Consider the following 17,672-nt stretch of genomic DNA (forward strand, 5'->3'; position numbering starts at 1 on the left):
TAGACTGTGCAATCAAAACATTTAACACAGACCAAGGGCTATCTGGAAAGAATCGCTCTGAGGAAGTTGTCAGCTCCAGAATCTTCCCTTCCATAATCCAAACAGAGCCTTCTTTTTTTTTTTTTTTTTTTTTTAGCCAGATGGCGTCTTAAAAAAAAGACACCCAGATTTATACTCTGGAATGCCCAGAGTTGTGCCAACTGGCACACAGATGTGTCTTAGGCACCCAGGTAGGGTCCCCTGTGTCCAGAAGATTCTATTCCCAGAATTTATGCCCATCAGCATTTCATAATTCTGGGAATCCAGATGCTAGCTTACAGACAGAACAAGTTTTAAGACTTAACCAGATGGTACCCCAAAAGGTACCCAGACAGACTTACTTTCCTGTGGCCAAAATGGGGGTGTCTACCATCAGGCTGTTGTGCCTGGAAACAGTTCTCTTTCCTGGAGGCTCTGAAAAAAAATACAGGGGGACCCGGTTTCTCCAGGCCAAGAATTCAGATCTGCAGCCACCCTGATACTCAAAGCAGAGACCGGAAAGTCTCTTATCTCTAATCCTGCTCATTTTCGAACATCTCGCTGGGGCCTCCAAAATGTAATGCTGGAGAAACTGAGCAAGATAGAACTTAGAGAGTATTTAATAATTTATTAAATGGAGAGATTTACTGGGACCAAATGGATCCATGGTTTGGTCCCAGGGCTGAATGAGACTATTGTCTCAAAGAATCCAGCAGTGAACATCAGATACAAGATTCTTTTATAGGCAACAAGAACAATGACATAATGGAGGAGGTACCTGGATGGGGATGACCTGATGGGGGGAGGCACTTAGGATGACATAATGGGAGGTACTGGAGAGGCTCCTGATATTCTAATGATGTCTAAAATGGATAAATACCTTTATTCCAGCAAACATTAAGAGGGAATGATTATAGCCTAAAGACTAAGATATAAGACCTTTATCCTAACATTAACATGAATGGTTATAACCTGAGGCAGAGTAACTGAATAGGACAATTAAGGAAATTGGGTCAGGACATTAAAAGAGAGCTGTGGCACAACATTACACCCCCCCTTTCCAAGGCAGCGGTCAATCTGAAATAGGTTGTACATGTACAATCATTTTAAACATATTTCCATATTTGTCATGCTGCAAAGCAAAAAACAAAATAAAAGGGGAAAATACAATGAAGAAAAGTAAACAAACCCTTCAAAAAAATGAAGATAGTATGCTTCCATCTGCATTCAGATAGTTATCTTTCTGGATATAGATGGCATTTTCCAACCCTTACTGGAATTTTTTTTTTATCATCACATCTCAGTAATGTCCATAATAGTTGATCATCACATGATCTTCACCTAGCATCAATTCATGTGAGTCTTTCCAGGTTTTTCTGAAATCAGTCTGCTCATCATTTCTTACAGAACAATAATATTCTGTTACATTCAAATACCATACCTTATTTGCCATTCCCCAACTGATGGGCAAATACTCAGTTTCCAATTACTTGCCACCATAAAAAGAACTGCTACAAAAATTTTTGCACATGTGGGTACTTTTCCCTCTTTTATGAGCTCTTTAGGTTATAGAACCAGCAGTGATACTGCTGGGGAAAAAAGGGTATTTGATATGCCTTTCAGCATAGTTCCAAATTGCATTCTGAAATGGTTGGATGAGCTCACAACTCCACCAACAATGCATTAGGATCCCAATTTTCCAATATATTCTCAAACATTTGTCAATTTGCTTTTTTGTCAGATTATTCAATCTACTATATATAAGATTGTACTTCAGAGTTGTTTTAATTTGCATTTCTCTAGCCAACAATGATTTAGAGCATTTTCCAATATGACTATAGGCAGTTTAAATTTCTTCAATTTATCCATATCCTTTGACTATATGTCAATTGTGGAATGACTTGTATTCTTATAAATTTGAGTCTATATATATATTTTAGAAGTGAGACCTTTATCAGAAACAATAAACAAACTTGGCTGCATTGGATTTGTTTGTGTGAAATCTTTTAAATTTGATTCAGTCAGAATTATCTATTTTGTATTTCATGTTCTCTAATTCCTGTTTTGTTTTCTCCAAAAATCTGATAGGCGATTATCCCTTGCTCTCCTAATTTGCTCAGTATCACTTTTTATATCTGAATCATGAAGCCATTTTGATGTTATCTTGGTGAGATGTTGGTCAATGCCTAGTTTCTGCTATAGTATTTTCCAGTTTTTGTCCAATAGCAGGTAATTTCCCAGAAGTTGAAGCCTTTGGTTTATCAAACAATAGAAGATTTTACTCATTGGCTATTGTGTCCTATTCCACTGATCTACCACTTTATTCCTTAGCTAGTATCAGATGGTTTTCATGAGTGCCTCTTTATAATATAGTTTTAGATTAGGTACTGCTAGAGCAGCTTCCTTTGCAGTTTTTTTTTTTTTCATCAGTTCTCTTGAAATTCTTGACCTTTTGTTATTTCAGATTTTTTTTCCTTACTCTATAAGGTAATTTTTTGGCAGTTTGATTGGTCTGGCAATGAATAAATAGATTAATTTAGATAGGATTGTCATTTTTATTCAAATAGCTCAGTCTACCCATAAGCAATGCATATTTTTTCAATTGTTTAGCTCTGGCTTTATTTGTGTTAAAAGTATTTTGGAATTATGTTTGTATAGTCCCTGGATTTGTCTTGGCAGGTAGACTTTCAAATATTTTATATTATGTATAATTATTTTAAATGGGATTTCTCTTTCTGGCTGCTGGGCTTTGTTGGTAATATGCCAATTATTTATGTGGTTTTATTTTATATCCTACAACTTTGATAAAGTTGTTATTTTAAGTAGTTTATTTTTCTTATTTTTTAGGATTCTCTTAATATACTAGCACATCATCTGCAAAGAGTGATAGTTTTGTTTCCTCATTGTCTACTCTAATTCTTTCAATTCTTTTTCTTCTCATTACTATAGCTAACATTGACTAATTATGTGGGTTCAGAAATCTGCTTTACAAACACAAAGCAGAAAAAATATGGTTAAACAGCAAATAGGTGAAAAAAATTTCTAGACAATATTAAACAATAAAGTATAGCAGCATCCCCCCAAAATCATATGATGTTAGACTGGATTAAGAGCCATAGTTTTAAGAAATTCGTAGTTGAAAAGTGCTCACCATTTTGTCCTGGTCAGATCTCTTTTGGAATATTGTATTTTGTTCTGAGCTTCACAATATATGAAAGTCTTTAATAAGATAGAAAGTGTCCAGAAAAAATGCAATAGTGACTATGGCATATGAGATTTGATTGGAAGAATGGGAAGCTTTTAGATTGGGCAAGAGAAGATTCAGGCGAGGCATTTTGATTGTATTCAAGTATTTAACACTCTGTGATGTGAAAGGATGTTCAGGTTTCATCTCTGCCTTTAGAAAGCAAAACTAGAAACACCGGGTATAAAATCCACTTTGTGTTGATATAAGGAAAAACTATTACTATACATTATTAGCTAAAAGTAGAATTGGTTGCTTTAAGAGGTGAGTTCTTTTCTTTGGAAGTTTTAAAACAAAGTTTAATGATCACTTGATATGAGTTATAATTGGAATTTTTTTTTTGGATAACTGCTCTAATTTCCCTTTTAGTTATTCCACGTCAGTTGCTACTTATGAACTTGATCTCAATAAGAGTGCTCTCTGAATGACCCCTAAGATCTCTTCCATCTCTAAATATTTAATGAAATCATGTTATTCTGCAACAAGTATTGTATTGTAATCCCTATTTTAAGATAAGAAAATATGTCTAAGTTACTTGAGCAAATTTACACAGGAAGCTAAATTATACTGTGGAGAGAGTATTAGACTGGAGTCGAGCAGAGGGACTTGAAATCCTGGCCTCAGACACTTCCTAGCTATATGACCTTGAGAAAGCTATTTAATCTGCTGCAAATTTTCAACCCTCATCAGTAAATTGGTATATTAATAGTACTTCTTCATAGGGTTATTGCAGCAATAAATGAAGTAATATTTGCCAAGAACTTTGTTTTTAATTTGTATATATTAATAGATTGAATTTATAAGCAGCTAAAAGATCATTAAGTAATGGATTATTATTGATGGTTAAGTCTGGACTTGGGAGTGGGGGAAGTATCCTGTGGAGTTCAGTAATTATACTGAACCACAAATCATTTTTTTAAAAATCTTATCATTGCTTAAAGACATAAAAGCATTTGAAAAATTAGGGACTTTGAAAAAAATTAAAAATCATAGGTATTATCATTATTAATAACAGAGTTGCAATTAAACCATGCAACTCTTTTGTTCTGAGACCAGGGTTCTTCTACATTATGGTGTGACATAACAGTGGTTATACTTAAATTTAGAAACATTTCTATAAATAAGAGTACTTGATTCTCAAGCCAACCTAGCAAAAATAATGTTTATCTTACACCTCTACAAATTCATTTAAAACTTTTATTTTCAGGTATCTGGATTGTTAAAAGTATCTATTCTTTTCTGTAGTAATATACTCTAGAAACTCTATTCTTAAATATTTAGAGAACATATATTTTAATCACATGAGATACCTTTATTAAGGTTCTTTTTTTTTCTGAAACAATTGGGGTTAAATGACTCACCCAGGTCACACAATTAAGAAGTATAAAGTGTCTAAGGCCAGATTTGAACCAAGGTCCTCCTAACTTCAGGGATGGTCCTTTATCCATTACATCACCTAGCTGCCCCACTAAGCTGGGCAATTGTTACACTCCATCTTTCTGCAGGTTCTATTGCTCCAGAATTTATTTAGAGGCTTGATTTAACATTGTTTCCAGGGGAAACTGAGGAGAGTTCAGCCAATTTCCTGGAATTTCTCTGCTATTTCAATTACTTATATTGCAAGCAAAATGGCTTTGATCCATCTTATTACATACACATTGGAATGGAATTTGGACTTTGAAAGGAATTCAGTAGGATGAGTTTGGTGATACTATTGTTCCACATGAAGGAGTAATATGTTTCTAACATTGAGAACTCAGCTTTAAGTTAAAAAAAAATACATCATATAGTCATAAACATAAATAAATCCAAGGCTTAAAAGCAAACCTGAATGAACCTATATATAAAGTCAATGTTCAAAGTGATAACTCTTTCTCATCCCCTACCTGACACTCCACAAATGTACAATAAATAGCCTAAACACTGAAAAACTCTGATTAGCACTTCTAATCTTGTCCATGTCCAATTCAGAAATTCAGAATTATTTCTAACAATTCAATAAATTAATCAAAGCCCACACTGCCACCACTAAAAAACCTTTTATAAAGGTAGCTTTAAGAGCAACAGTAAGGCATGCAAACAAAAACATTCACCATTTCTTATTGGTTATAAGTATGAAACTAGTGTCACCCATGCTAGAGGGAGAAAAAGCCACACAATGACACACTTCACTCCTCTGTCCATTTTCTTCATTTCTATTAGCAGCATAATAGACACGATTTTTTCTTCTCTACTACTCCATAGGAATCTTCCTCTGTCTACTATCAGAGTTAAATTCCTGAGTGATGACTTTGTGCTGTAGATACAAGAGTCATGTTGCCTTTACAATGCTGGCTACATTGTTGAATGATAAATATACAGTTGCCCAAAACACTATTTTATGGAGAATTCACTCAGGGCAGGTACTCACAAGCTAGTAAGAAAAACTGATACAAGGACAGTCTCAAGGTCTCTTAAGAACTTTAGAATTGATTGTATAATCATAAGAGACATTGGCACAGGAGTGTTCAGTGTGGCTCAGAGAAAGTGCTATTCTCTATATTAGCAAAGAAAAATTGAATTAACTCAGAAGAAATTTGAGATCTGCAAATTTAGACTATCCACCCCAAATGTTCATAAGGACTATTTGGGTCTCACCTGTGGCAGAGCCTTCTGAACTCATATTGGTCTAATCCGTCACAGTCAGACATGCTAATTTGACTCTAAAATAGTGATATAATTTTGGTCCTCTTCAAGAACAAAGGACAAGGAATATGTAAAAAAAATTTTTTTTCAGGGCTCTATGATAGAAGCATTGCCTTGCACAGATAAATCTTAGGTACTGGTCAGTCTATAGATCTTTTAAAATTTAAAATTAAAAAAAATTTCCAATTTGCAAAATTACTCAAGACATCCCATGCTTTCTATATGAGAGCTATTGTTCTGGGCCATGTAGAATCAAGGCAACAAAAGCCTTTAATGAAATCCTTTCTAATTCTCAAATGAAATCTAGTGATTTAACCAATAGGAGATACAACTCCTATTTTACTATTACTCATGATACTTATTTTATTCACCAGCATCAATGCTAGCAAAATATCACCTACAAGAGAACAATAAAGAATGAAGTTGTTGAGATCAAATTCATTCAGTCAAAAAAACAAAAAACAAACAAAAAAACCTACAAAACCAAATTTTGTAAAACAAAACAAAAAAACCAGTTTTTTCTTAACAAAAAGGAAAAAAAGGTCAGTGAGGAGAGAAATACCAAGACCATACCATTATAATGGCTATAAGTTACTATAATATAATAAATATAATTTTTCGAAGTTCTGGAATTGTATGCCCCTAATTTGATCATAACAAGAAAAGGTTTTTATTTGTTTCTGGAAGTATCTTTCCACTTGGAAGCAAATATAAAAATGAAATGATCCTAAGCCAAAACAAAAAACCAAAAATGAAATTCTAAAATAAGAATTGACTATTCAAAAAAAATTGTTCTAGAGACTAAATCCAGGGCAATGAAAAAGCAACTGCATCCATAATTTGGGGAAAAGGACAAAATATGATTTTGTTTTTCCCACAAAAAATCTTTATGAGGTCTACTAAAAGTCATCTAAACTCTCTAGGTAACACACAATCACCTAGTTGTTAATGTAGTAATATTCAGTGAGGATATTTTTGCTTCTTTACTAGTAGAATTACACATTTTTTTACCTATGTTTGACCTTTTGGCTAAATATAGAAGTGGGGGAATTGGAGTAAGGAGATGGGAGGAAGTTAATGACCTATGTAGAATGGGATAAATATTTTCAAGGTGAGAGGAGAACATTAGAATCAGCTAAATCACCTTCCCACTGTCATTTCTGGCTATAAACGTCCAGCAATCTTTCTGTTGATTTTCCCTTTTGGAACATTTAATTAGTGTAATTTTCAGTGTTGAGATTTGCAAGGACATATGGGACAGGAAAAGACCATGCTACAGAGTTTTGGACCTTGATCAACAAAAAGGTCTTGTGACCCTAGGAAGTAATGTTGTGTTCTAGTATTTCTATGCTTCTGTGATGATGAAAATCATCAAAAATTCCACAGGACTCTTTCATCTTGAGATAGTAGATGAAGCAGGAAGGTGGTGCAGTGGACAAAGCACATTGACCTGGACTCAAGAAAATTCATCTTCCTGAGTTCAAATTTAGTTTGCTAGCTGTGTGACTTTGGGCTTAATTTAGCTTTCTTTGTCTAATTTTTCTCATCTATAATTGGAGAAGGAAATGAAAAGCCACTCCAATAGCTTTGCTAAGAAAACTCTAAATAGGTTCATGAAGAATCAGACACAACTGAAAAATGACTAAACAACAATTAATTGAATGTGCTTGATGTCTCCTTAAATGGTAACAAATGGAGAGTAAACTGATGCATTGAACTCTTGATCTATTGTCCCCAAGTTCCATTTTGTGGCAAGAAGATGAGAGAGAGGGAAAAGTAGTCTAAAAGAAATATTTGTCTTTGGAGGAGGACTATGTCAGAGGATTTAAAGGAATATATTCTTTATATTGCAGGTGACTAATTCTCATGCTTTCAATAGTTTTTATTTTATGTAATGAAATTGTTTAATGATAATTGCATAAAGTGGGTGACTAGGTGGATATAGTATCAGGCCTAGAATCAGAAAAACTCATTTCTAAATTCAAATTTGACCTCAGATACTTACTAGCTGTTGGATTTATGTCAAGGTAACTTAATCCTTTTTGCTTCAGTTTCTCATCTATAAAATGAGCTGGAGAAGAAAATGACAAATCAATTTAATATCTGTTGAGAAAACCCTAAATGATATCACAAAGAGTTGGACATGACTAAAACAACTGAACAACAAAAATTGCATAAATGCTTTTTATTTCATTTGCAGTTTGTGAAGAGAAGGAAAGCATAACCAAGGGACTGATTGGAATATATACCTCTAGATGAGGAGCTCTTTACATTGTGTGTGTGTGTGTGTGTGTGTGTGTGTGTGTGTGTGTGTGTAGAGCACTTCTTTGCCAATCTGGGGATTATTTGTGGAACTATTTGCAGAAAAATGTTTCTACATACATAAAAAAACTCAAAGGTTTGTGAAGAAAACTAATTTTGAAATTCAATTATTAAAGCATTAAAATGAACTCATGATATAGCAATGTATTGATGTATCAATAACACAATATGCATAGAATACAATCAAGTTAAAGTTGAGTATTGTTATTTTACTTGAACAATGACATTTAACTATAAAACAGTCTTTGACAAGACTACTTGAAGTGTCCTCTTAGATATCTAATCTCTTTAAAATTTTTGTTTCTTTGGTTTAAAATACTGAAAATCCCAATCCATAAATATGAGTTCTTTTAAATGAAAAAGTACATACACTAATGAACTTAAATTAAGTCAGTGATTCCTTGGAACAATTTAATAGCTTTAAAACTGCATGGTCAGCAATATTATTACTAAGTCTGTATTCCAAAGAAATTAAAGAAAAAAAGAAAAGGACTTATATGTGCAAAAATATTGATAGCAGTTCTTTTTATAGTGACAAAGAATTGGAAATCGAGGGAATACTTATCAATTAGGGAAAAGTAAGTGAGAACAACCAAGTGAGACCATTGAGCACAGTCACAACAATGTTGTAATGATGATGAACTCTGAAAAACCTGACTATTCTGGTCAATACAATAATCCAAGACAATTTCAAAGGGTTCATGATGAAAAAAAAAGAATGCTATTCATCTACAGAGATAAAACTGTGAACTCTGGCTGCAAAGTAAAATATAATTTTCTCACTTTTTTTAAACTTTTTTTTGCAATATGGTTAATATGAAAATGTTTTACATGATTTCACATGTATAATTGATGCCATTTTGCTTGCCTGTCTAGTATATGGAGAAAGTGGGAAAAGGAATTTGGAAGACAAAATTTAAAAAGGAAAAAAAATTGGTAAAATGAATAAATTATAAAAAATAATTCTTATCAGTTATTAAAGTCTAGATAAATGATTTATAGTTTGCAGGGCCTATTCCCTTCCTTTTTGATAATGGGGACAATATATGCCCCTATTCAACCCCCTTGTTTAAGTTAGATATCACATATGGGTTCATTCAATACCCAACGATGTGGGTGACTGGATTCATGCTGACATGACATTATACAAAACAATTAATACTTTTTTTTATCTTCTTAATTAACTTAAGTATCCATTTTGTAACCTCTTTTGTTCTGTGTTTTCAATTCCAAAGATATCTTTTAATTAGCTGAAAAGCTACAAGGGAAGATAAGAATTTAGTTTTTCTCATTTTAAAATTTTTGTTATATGAAATTGGCTAAAACTATGTGCTCAGCCAGAAGGAACAAGGAACACAATTTCCAAAACTGTTTATACACAATTATGATTTTGCTCTATAAAAGTCTTGTCCCTCCAGTGAATAAATGGATTGCTTGTTTGTATCCCGCCTAACCTATATCATTCTTCTCAGTGCCTTTGTTTCTTCTACCTTCATTTTATCATAGGGAATAATTTTTAATTTCTCTATTATTTATACCAATTGGGCCATACCTATTTTTTCCCCTTTTGGAATTCATTACATGGATGACATTCTATGTGGATGTCCATATGAAGAAGTACTGGAACAAATATTTATTACAAGATGCTGAAAAGCAGTTGAATAAGTGGGGATTAGTAACAGAACCAGATAAAATACAAAGAAAATCACCATTCTTATACTTAGGATATACAGTTAAGAATAAGGAATTACAGATAAGAAGAAAAATTAAGGTTCCCTCAGAACCCTAATTTATTTTCAAAAGTTGTTAAGGGATCTGAATTGGCTGAGACCTTTATTAGGAATTGTGCTAAAAGCTCTATTTGATATATTAAAGGAAAACTTAGACATGAAATTGCCTAGACAATTAACTTGAGGAGGCAGAAGAACAATTGACATGTGTTGAAGAAACTCTCCATAAACAATTTTTAAAAAGAATTGATGATCAGACAGAGAATGATATTTCCATATAAATACACCAACCATGTCCTTAAGGTGCATTCATCAAAAGTTAAGTGTGTGAGAATGATTGCTTTCCACATTCCAACCTAAAAAATTCTATTTTTCCTTATTCTTCTAGTGTTGCAGACATTAGACATTAGACAAAAAGACATTAAAAACAGAAACAATTGACTAGGGAACACCCAAAAATTGTACGCGTGTCATACACTAATAGACAAAGAGATGAGCTTTTTTTCAGCAAGCCAACATTGGCAAACATTATTAGCCATGTATCAGGGACAATATGATAGTAAGGTAGTAAACAAATTATTACAAACAGTCCACTTGTACCAGTGGATTTATCTTTCAAAAGTAAAAACAAGCCCTTTACAAGAGGCCTCTGTTAGTCTTTACAGAAGCCACAAAAAAATAAACAGTCCTTGTATTAATATTCCCACCAAACAAATTAGAAAGATTATTACCATACCTTTTGAATCTACTAAAAAAAAAAATGAGTTGTTTGCTATTATCACATTTTTAAATGAACTACAAGGAGATATCAATACAATTTAAAATAACAAATATGTAGTGAACACTGGGAATCATATTAAGAAGGCTCAATTTAAAGATCAAAAAGGAGACATTGGGCAGTTATTTATTTACAGAAGATAATAAGGGAAAGGAACAGATCCATTTTCATTATGCATTTTCCATCTTACACTTCCCTTCCAAGGCCTACATCACAAGGAAACACAATTACAGATTCATTGCTTAAATTTCTGCACAAAGATCACATAACCAATTTCACCAATCTGCTCAAATGCTTTGAAAACAATTTGACATTACACAAGAACAAGCTAGACATATTGTCAAATCTTGTCAAAAGTGTATGCCTTTTCATCCTGGACCTCAGAATTCCATTATTAATCCAAAAAGTTTTGCTCCTTTAGAATTATGGTAAATGGATGTCACTCATTTTCCTGAATTTGGAAAGCTTAAGTTCATTTGTGTTTTAGTAGATACTTTTTCAGGCTACACTATTGCTATTGCAATGAGGGGGGAAGCTACCAATCATGTTATTGATTTTTACTGAGTTCTTTTGTTGTTGTGAATACTATAATGCTTGAAAACTGATAATAGGCCTGTTTATGCAAGTAATCAATTTGTAGCTTTTTGTGTTCAATATAATATCTACCATAAAACAGGTATACTTTACAATCCCACTGGACAAGCAATTGTAGAAAGGAAAAATCAGGACATAAAAACTGTTCTTCAAAAACAAAAGAAAGGGGTAAGTGAGGAGAGTAAGATGCAGACTCAAATTAGCCTTTATGTACTTTAAATTTTTTGATGGTATAAAAAGATGGGAATACTCAATCATCACACTACTATAGTTCTACATGACCCTGAGAACTTGATATATGTGCAAATCCTATGACTGAGAAAACCAGGAAATTGGCTAAAATTATATGTTCAGCCAGAAGAAACAAGGAACATAATTTCCATAACTGTTTATACACAATTGTGATTTTGCTCTATAAAGTCTTGTCCATCCAATGAATTGTTTGCTTGTATCCCCCCTGACCTGTGTTATTCTCAGTGCAACACTGAGCCAGGGTTGGATCTGCTGGGTGGATTCAACACTTTCTTGATTTCTTTTCCTTCTCTAGCACAAATTTTGAGATGGTCAGTTTTGCCCAAATTCCCTATCATATCCATCATAAATAACTACTTCATTTAGAAACTGGTATTTGATGGATATACAGTCCTGTATTGCTATTAATGAAATAGCAATCAAAAGGAAGTTTAAACTTGATAATCTGTCTCCTAGACTAACAATTTTAAGGGAGCAGAAAGATATAGTTCCAGCCTATTACACCTACTCCTCTGAGGACAATAGAGTGGCAAACCCTGGCCTCACCCTCCTGCTTCCCTTCCTAGCAGAAATTAGTTTTCCTTGGAGAAGGATGGAGGGAGAAGAGGTTGGAGAAGTCTATTTTACCTCTCTTCAAGCTAGACAGTAACATCCCCATGCTACATGTAAGAGACAACTTTGCATACAAAAAACTGTATTGACATATTTTATTTACATTACATTCACAGATTATCCCCACTTCATGGAAAGGCTCTTGTAATAAAGTTAAACAGTTAGATAAAACAAAAAATACAGTGATCACATCTGAAATATATACAACATTCTACATCTATAACAATACCTCTCCACACACACATATACACACACCTCTATTAAAAAAAAAATTAACAAATCTCTTTTCTCTCTCTTCTATTGCTTTCCCCATTGGAGAGAAATAAAAGAGAAGAAAAACATTATTTTAACAAATATGTGTAGACAGCAAACTTCCTTTAAAATTTATACACATAGGAGTGCATGTTTTGTGTGTGTGTTTGTGTGTGTGTGTATTGAGCCATGAAAGAATTTGTTTTGCTGAATACACATATTTGTTAAAAGAAAATTACATGTTTATATTTAAATCTGTAGATATTTGAAAGACAGATATAGATAATGTTATCCTAAATTTATCACCTCTCTGTAATGATGCCATCTTTTATCATTGGTCCTTTAGAAGCATTGTATTTTTCAGTGTTTTTAAAGCTTTTAAAGTTTGTCTTTACAGTGTTGTTGTTGATGTAAAAATTGTTCTCTTGGTTCTGTTCATTTCATTCTTCCTCAGTTTTAAAAGTCCTCAAACTCGTTCATTTCTATTGCATTAATATAGTATAAATTCTTCTATAGGTATTGTATCTCTCTGAAATCAACTACTTCATTTGATATATTACAATAGTATTCTATACATTGAAATATCTTAACTTATTTAGCCATTCCTCCATTAATTGATATCCATTTAGTGTCTAGGTATTTTTTGACTACAAGGGAAAAAAAGTTTCTATAAGTATTTTTATACACACAGGACCTTTTTCTCTTACTTTGATCTCTTTTAGGTCTAGAACTAGAAGTAACAGAACTAGATGAAAAGACACACACTATTCATTAAACCTATGCATTTGACAAAAATCACATTGACAATTGTGTGAAACTTGGATTAGAGATGATAACCAGGACTTGGAAGAAAAATGCTCACAAACTACTTTTGATTGAAATTCTACCTAAAAACAGATTCTGAATCTAAGCCAAAGAAAATGTCAAATAAGAAAAGCAATGCTAGTATGAGGAAATTACTGACAAGAAGTCATTAGACTTGGTGTCTTGTTCTGGCTCTGCCAAGAAGTAATTATCTGCCCATGGGCCAGTCACAACTTCTCCAGATTTTACTTTCCTTACCTATAAAAGGAAGAGAGTGAAATGAAAATCATCTTTAAAATTCCATCTAGCTTTCTAATTCTTTGATTCAATTATTTTACTTCTGAGTTTACTATTCTGTTAAGTAACATCTGAAAGTCATATCTATCCTCCCCCCATGCTAATTGCAATATTCTAGGACACACATAAGAAACTAAAAATAAGAATAAAATATTGGGACTCCAGAGGTAAACATTGTATTTCAGTATAGTTGTCTCCATTATTTCAGGGCTGATTTATTTAATTTACTTTTATTTAGCCTCCTCATTTTTCATCTTCCCTCTTTAGTTATAAATTGAATGTTATTGCTCTGCTCATTTGCATTTTTAACAAGGTACACTCCCAAGAAGTAAAAGCAAAAAGGAACTCAAATACATTTTGCTACTTACTACCAGTCTTAGAAGAAAATTAATAAAGAAAAATGTCATGCCTATTAACTAGTAATTTTGTAATTGTCCCAATTCATCAACTTCAATTGTCCATGCTTTGCCTAGTCTCCTTTCACAGTAAGTCATATGGCAGTGTGAGATTCTTCACAATGTCCCAGCACTTATCATATGTTAAAATCAGTCTTAGTGAAAGACTGATTCAATAATAAAGTGAACAAAGAAAATAAAAATTGAAAGTTTGTTAATGTGTTCAGTTGAGTCCAATTCTTCATGATCACATTTGGGGTTTTTCTTGGCAAAGAAATTATAGTATCTTATCATTTCCTTTTTCAACTCATTTAACAAATGAAGAAACTGAGTCAAACAGTTAAGTGACTTTTCCAAAGTCACATAGGTCACAATGTACCACCTAGATATCCCTTGATAGTAAGGGACTAACTGATTCTATTACTCATACTATAGAGCCAATTGGTTGACATGTACTGTCAACTGAATCTCTAAAACACATCTTGAATCTGTTCCCTTTTTTCTGTCATTGGTTATAAGTAGGCATCTCCCAATGTCTTTCTCAATCACTTGGGCTGACTTTAGGATCAAAAGAGTTGATTTGCTTTCATCAGCTAATTCCTCTTCCCTCTGCTTTCTTTTCCTCCATATTTATGAGATTAAGAAGGGGAAAAAATGTTAGTATAGCCGTGTGGAAGAGATAGGAAGAACAGGAGAGACAGCTTTCATGATAATGAAAAAACCTATAATTATGAGATCATGGTGCCAAGTTTTGTATAATTTTGCTTGTGTGTCAGGGTATTTCTTGGGGCGATGAAAACCATCTACAGGGTAGACCAAAGGAAATGATTCTTCATTTCTGTTTTCTTTTTTGCCTCCCTCTCTTCTATGATAAAAAGAGCATGGTGTTTAGAGGAAGGGGATGCTTTTATTTCTACTTCTTAACATTAAATTATTTTCTTAAACTTTCTATGGTTAACATTTGTGTGTGTGTGTGGTGTGTGTGTGTGCATCTTATAATTGTGATAAAGCCATTGTTTTTGTTACTGTCCTTTCAGACATGTCTGATTTTTCATGACCTAATTAAAATTTTCTTAGAAAATGCTGCAATAGAAGGGGCGGAGCCAAGATGGCGGAGAAGGCATATGCGACTTTCTAAGCTCTTCTCTTACCCTCTTTATCAATATTATATCGAGCCTCAAAAATAGTCTTGACTGCTACAATTCATAAAGATAAGAAGTATAACAACTCACCAGCCGAAGAAAATCTGCAGTCTCACCAAAAAAAGGTTGGTTCCAGGGCCAGGGGGGAGATCAGCGTAGACTGGGAGAGAAATGAGGTTCCCAGGAGAGCCTCAAACCGAAAGTGAAAACACAGATCTCAGCACAAGCTCGCAGCCCCAACCCACAGTACAGGGCTTTTCCTTGGGGCAGTTGCGAACCTGCAAGGCAGGAGGGCACAGCCCAGGTTACCCTTTAATCTGTGCAGTGGGGGGCTTGGCTTGGGGCCATAGAGCTTTCGCAGGGTTGATTTGTCGGGCAGAGATGCTGGGGCAGAATTGTTGGAGCAGAGACTGCCGGGCAGAATTCCTGTAGAATCAGCAGTTTAGGGTCAACTGCTAATACCCACAGCCCCACAAGAGGCTCTGGCCTGAGGCAGTGACACTTTCACCCCTTAGTCTCTAGCCTAGGGAAATCGCAAACCCACACAGCCCTACTGGGCAGTTCCATAGCTCGGCCAGTGCTGAATCCACCTCCTGTTGGGGAAGGAAAAACTCCTCACCAAGAGCACTCCCAACCTGGAGCAGGAAACCGGTTTAATCTCTCCCTGCTCTGCAGAGGAAGTTGGAACCCCCTTGCCTAGGAGGCATCCAAAAGGCTTTAAAACATGAATAAAAAAGATGAAAAGAACAATAGACAGATTCTATGCAGAAAAGAGCAGGTCAACCAAACCTGGAAGAGACAGCAAATAGCAAAAACCACCAGACTGTCCTCTTTCATGATTGCTCTAAGAAGAGAATTAAAAGTCCAAAAAGAGAGTTAGAAGATAAATGGGGAAAGGAAAGAGAAGCCTTACAAGAGGAAACAACTTCCTGAAATATGAATTGGAAAAAGTAAAAAATCCAGGAAAGTAAAATTGTGAATTGGAAAAAATAAAGGAATTCACTAGAAAGTAGGATTTGTAAATTGGAAAAGACAAAAGAACCAAAAAGAAAGGATTTGTGAAGTGGAAAAGACAAAGAACTCACAAAAATAGGATCTGTGAATTGGAAAAAAATAATTCACTAAAAAAAAAAAAAAATTAGTGAAATGGAAAAAATTCCAGAAAAAACAATACATTTAAAAAACTCAATTGGACATATAAGAAAGAAGTAAAAAAAGCTAATGAAAAATAATTCTTTAAAATTAGAACTGAACAAATAGGAAACTAATGATTCATTGAGACAGCAAGAATCAGTCAACAAAAACAAAAAAAAATAAAAAACCATGAATTATCTACTTGCAAAAAAACGACCAGACTTAGAAAATAGATCTGGAGATAATGTGAGGATTATTGGACCTTTCCAAAAAATTATGATGAAAAAAAAGGCCTGGATACTTATTTTGCAAAAATAATAAAGAAATTGCCCAGTTGTAATAGAATCAGAAAGTAAAATAGACATTGAAAAATTGCCAACACCTTCTGAAAGAAAACCCTAAAATAAAAACCCCAAAAGGAATATTGTCCAAATTTAGAACTATCAGATTAAGGAAAAAATTTTACAAGCAACCAAAAAAAAAACCAAAAATACCGAGGTGCCAAATAAGGACACCCAAGATCGGCTGCCTCCACATTAAAGGACTGAAGGGCCTGGAATCTGATATTCTGAAAGGCAAAGAACTTTGGGATGCGGCCAAGAATAAACCCCAACTAAGTTGAGCATTTTTCCAGGGAAGAAGATGGACAACAAATGAATTCCATTTTTTTCTAAGGAAAAACCAGAACTAAAAAAAAAATTTGGATCTCCAAACCATAGAACCCAAGAGATGGGAAAAGGTAAAATAAATCTTGAGGTTGTATTTTGTTGTGGATATACAAAAAGAAACATGTATAATTTGATTTTACTGATATAACATAAAAAATGGAAGTAGATATGGAAAAGGGATGATGGCAGAATAAGGTGGGAAGGAGGGTTAAAAAAACACATCCACAAAGAGGCAAAGGGAAATTATCATTATCTGAGGGAATTTAGAGGGGGGAGGAAATTTGGTGAATCTTACTCCATCAGAGTTGGCCCAAAGAAAAAAATAATTGACATTTGTTTTAGAAAATTTTCTTTGCCTCATTAAAAAGGGGGAGAGGAAAAGGGAAAAGAAAAAAGATAATAAGGAAGAAAAGGAAAAGATTCCAAATGGGGGAGGGAGGGATTCTAAAGAGGGTAACATCATGATACAAGTGGGGGCATAAGTTCAAAAAGGGGAAAGAGGGTTGGGGAGGCAAGAAAAAGTAAAAGCATAATCTGGGGTTATTAGGATGGCAGGAACCGAATTTAGTAATTCTTAACCGTAAATGGAATGGGATGAACTCCCCAAAAGGAGGAGGCAGATAAACAGATAATCAAAAGTCAGAACCCTCAATATGTTGTTTACAAAAAACACATTTAAAGCAGGGAAACATATAGGAAAAGGTAAAAAGGCTGGAGCAAATCTATTATGCTTCAGGTGAAGCCA

At 33.8% G+C, this 17,672-nt stretch overlaps 1 long non-coding RNA gene across 1 annotated transcript in view; it reads right to left on the reverse strand.

Moving 5' to 3' along the window:
• Positions 1-270: 270 nt before the first annotated feature.
• LOC116419868 overlaps positions 271-17,672 on the reverse strand; it is a 66,896-nt gene continuing 49,494 nt past the window's right edge. Inside the window, exon 3 of the long non-coding RNA XR_004230194.1 lies at positions 271-453. This is a non-coding gene — a long non-coding RNA (uncharacterized LOC116419868). The remainder of the gene's footprint in view (positions 454-17,672) is intronic.

The sequence above is a fragment of the Sarcophilus harrisii genome, chromosome 6 (genome assembly GCF_902635505.1).
Source record: "Sarcophilus harrisii chromosome 6, mSarHar1.11, whole genome shotgun sequence".
Lineage (NCBI taxonomy): Eukaryota > Metazoa > Chordata > Mammalia > Dasyuromorphia > Dasyuridae > Sarcophilus > Sarcophilus harrisii.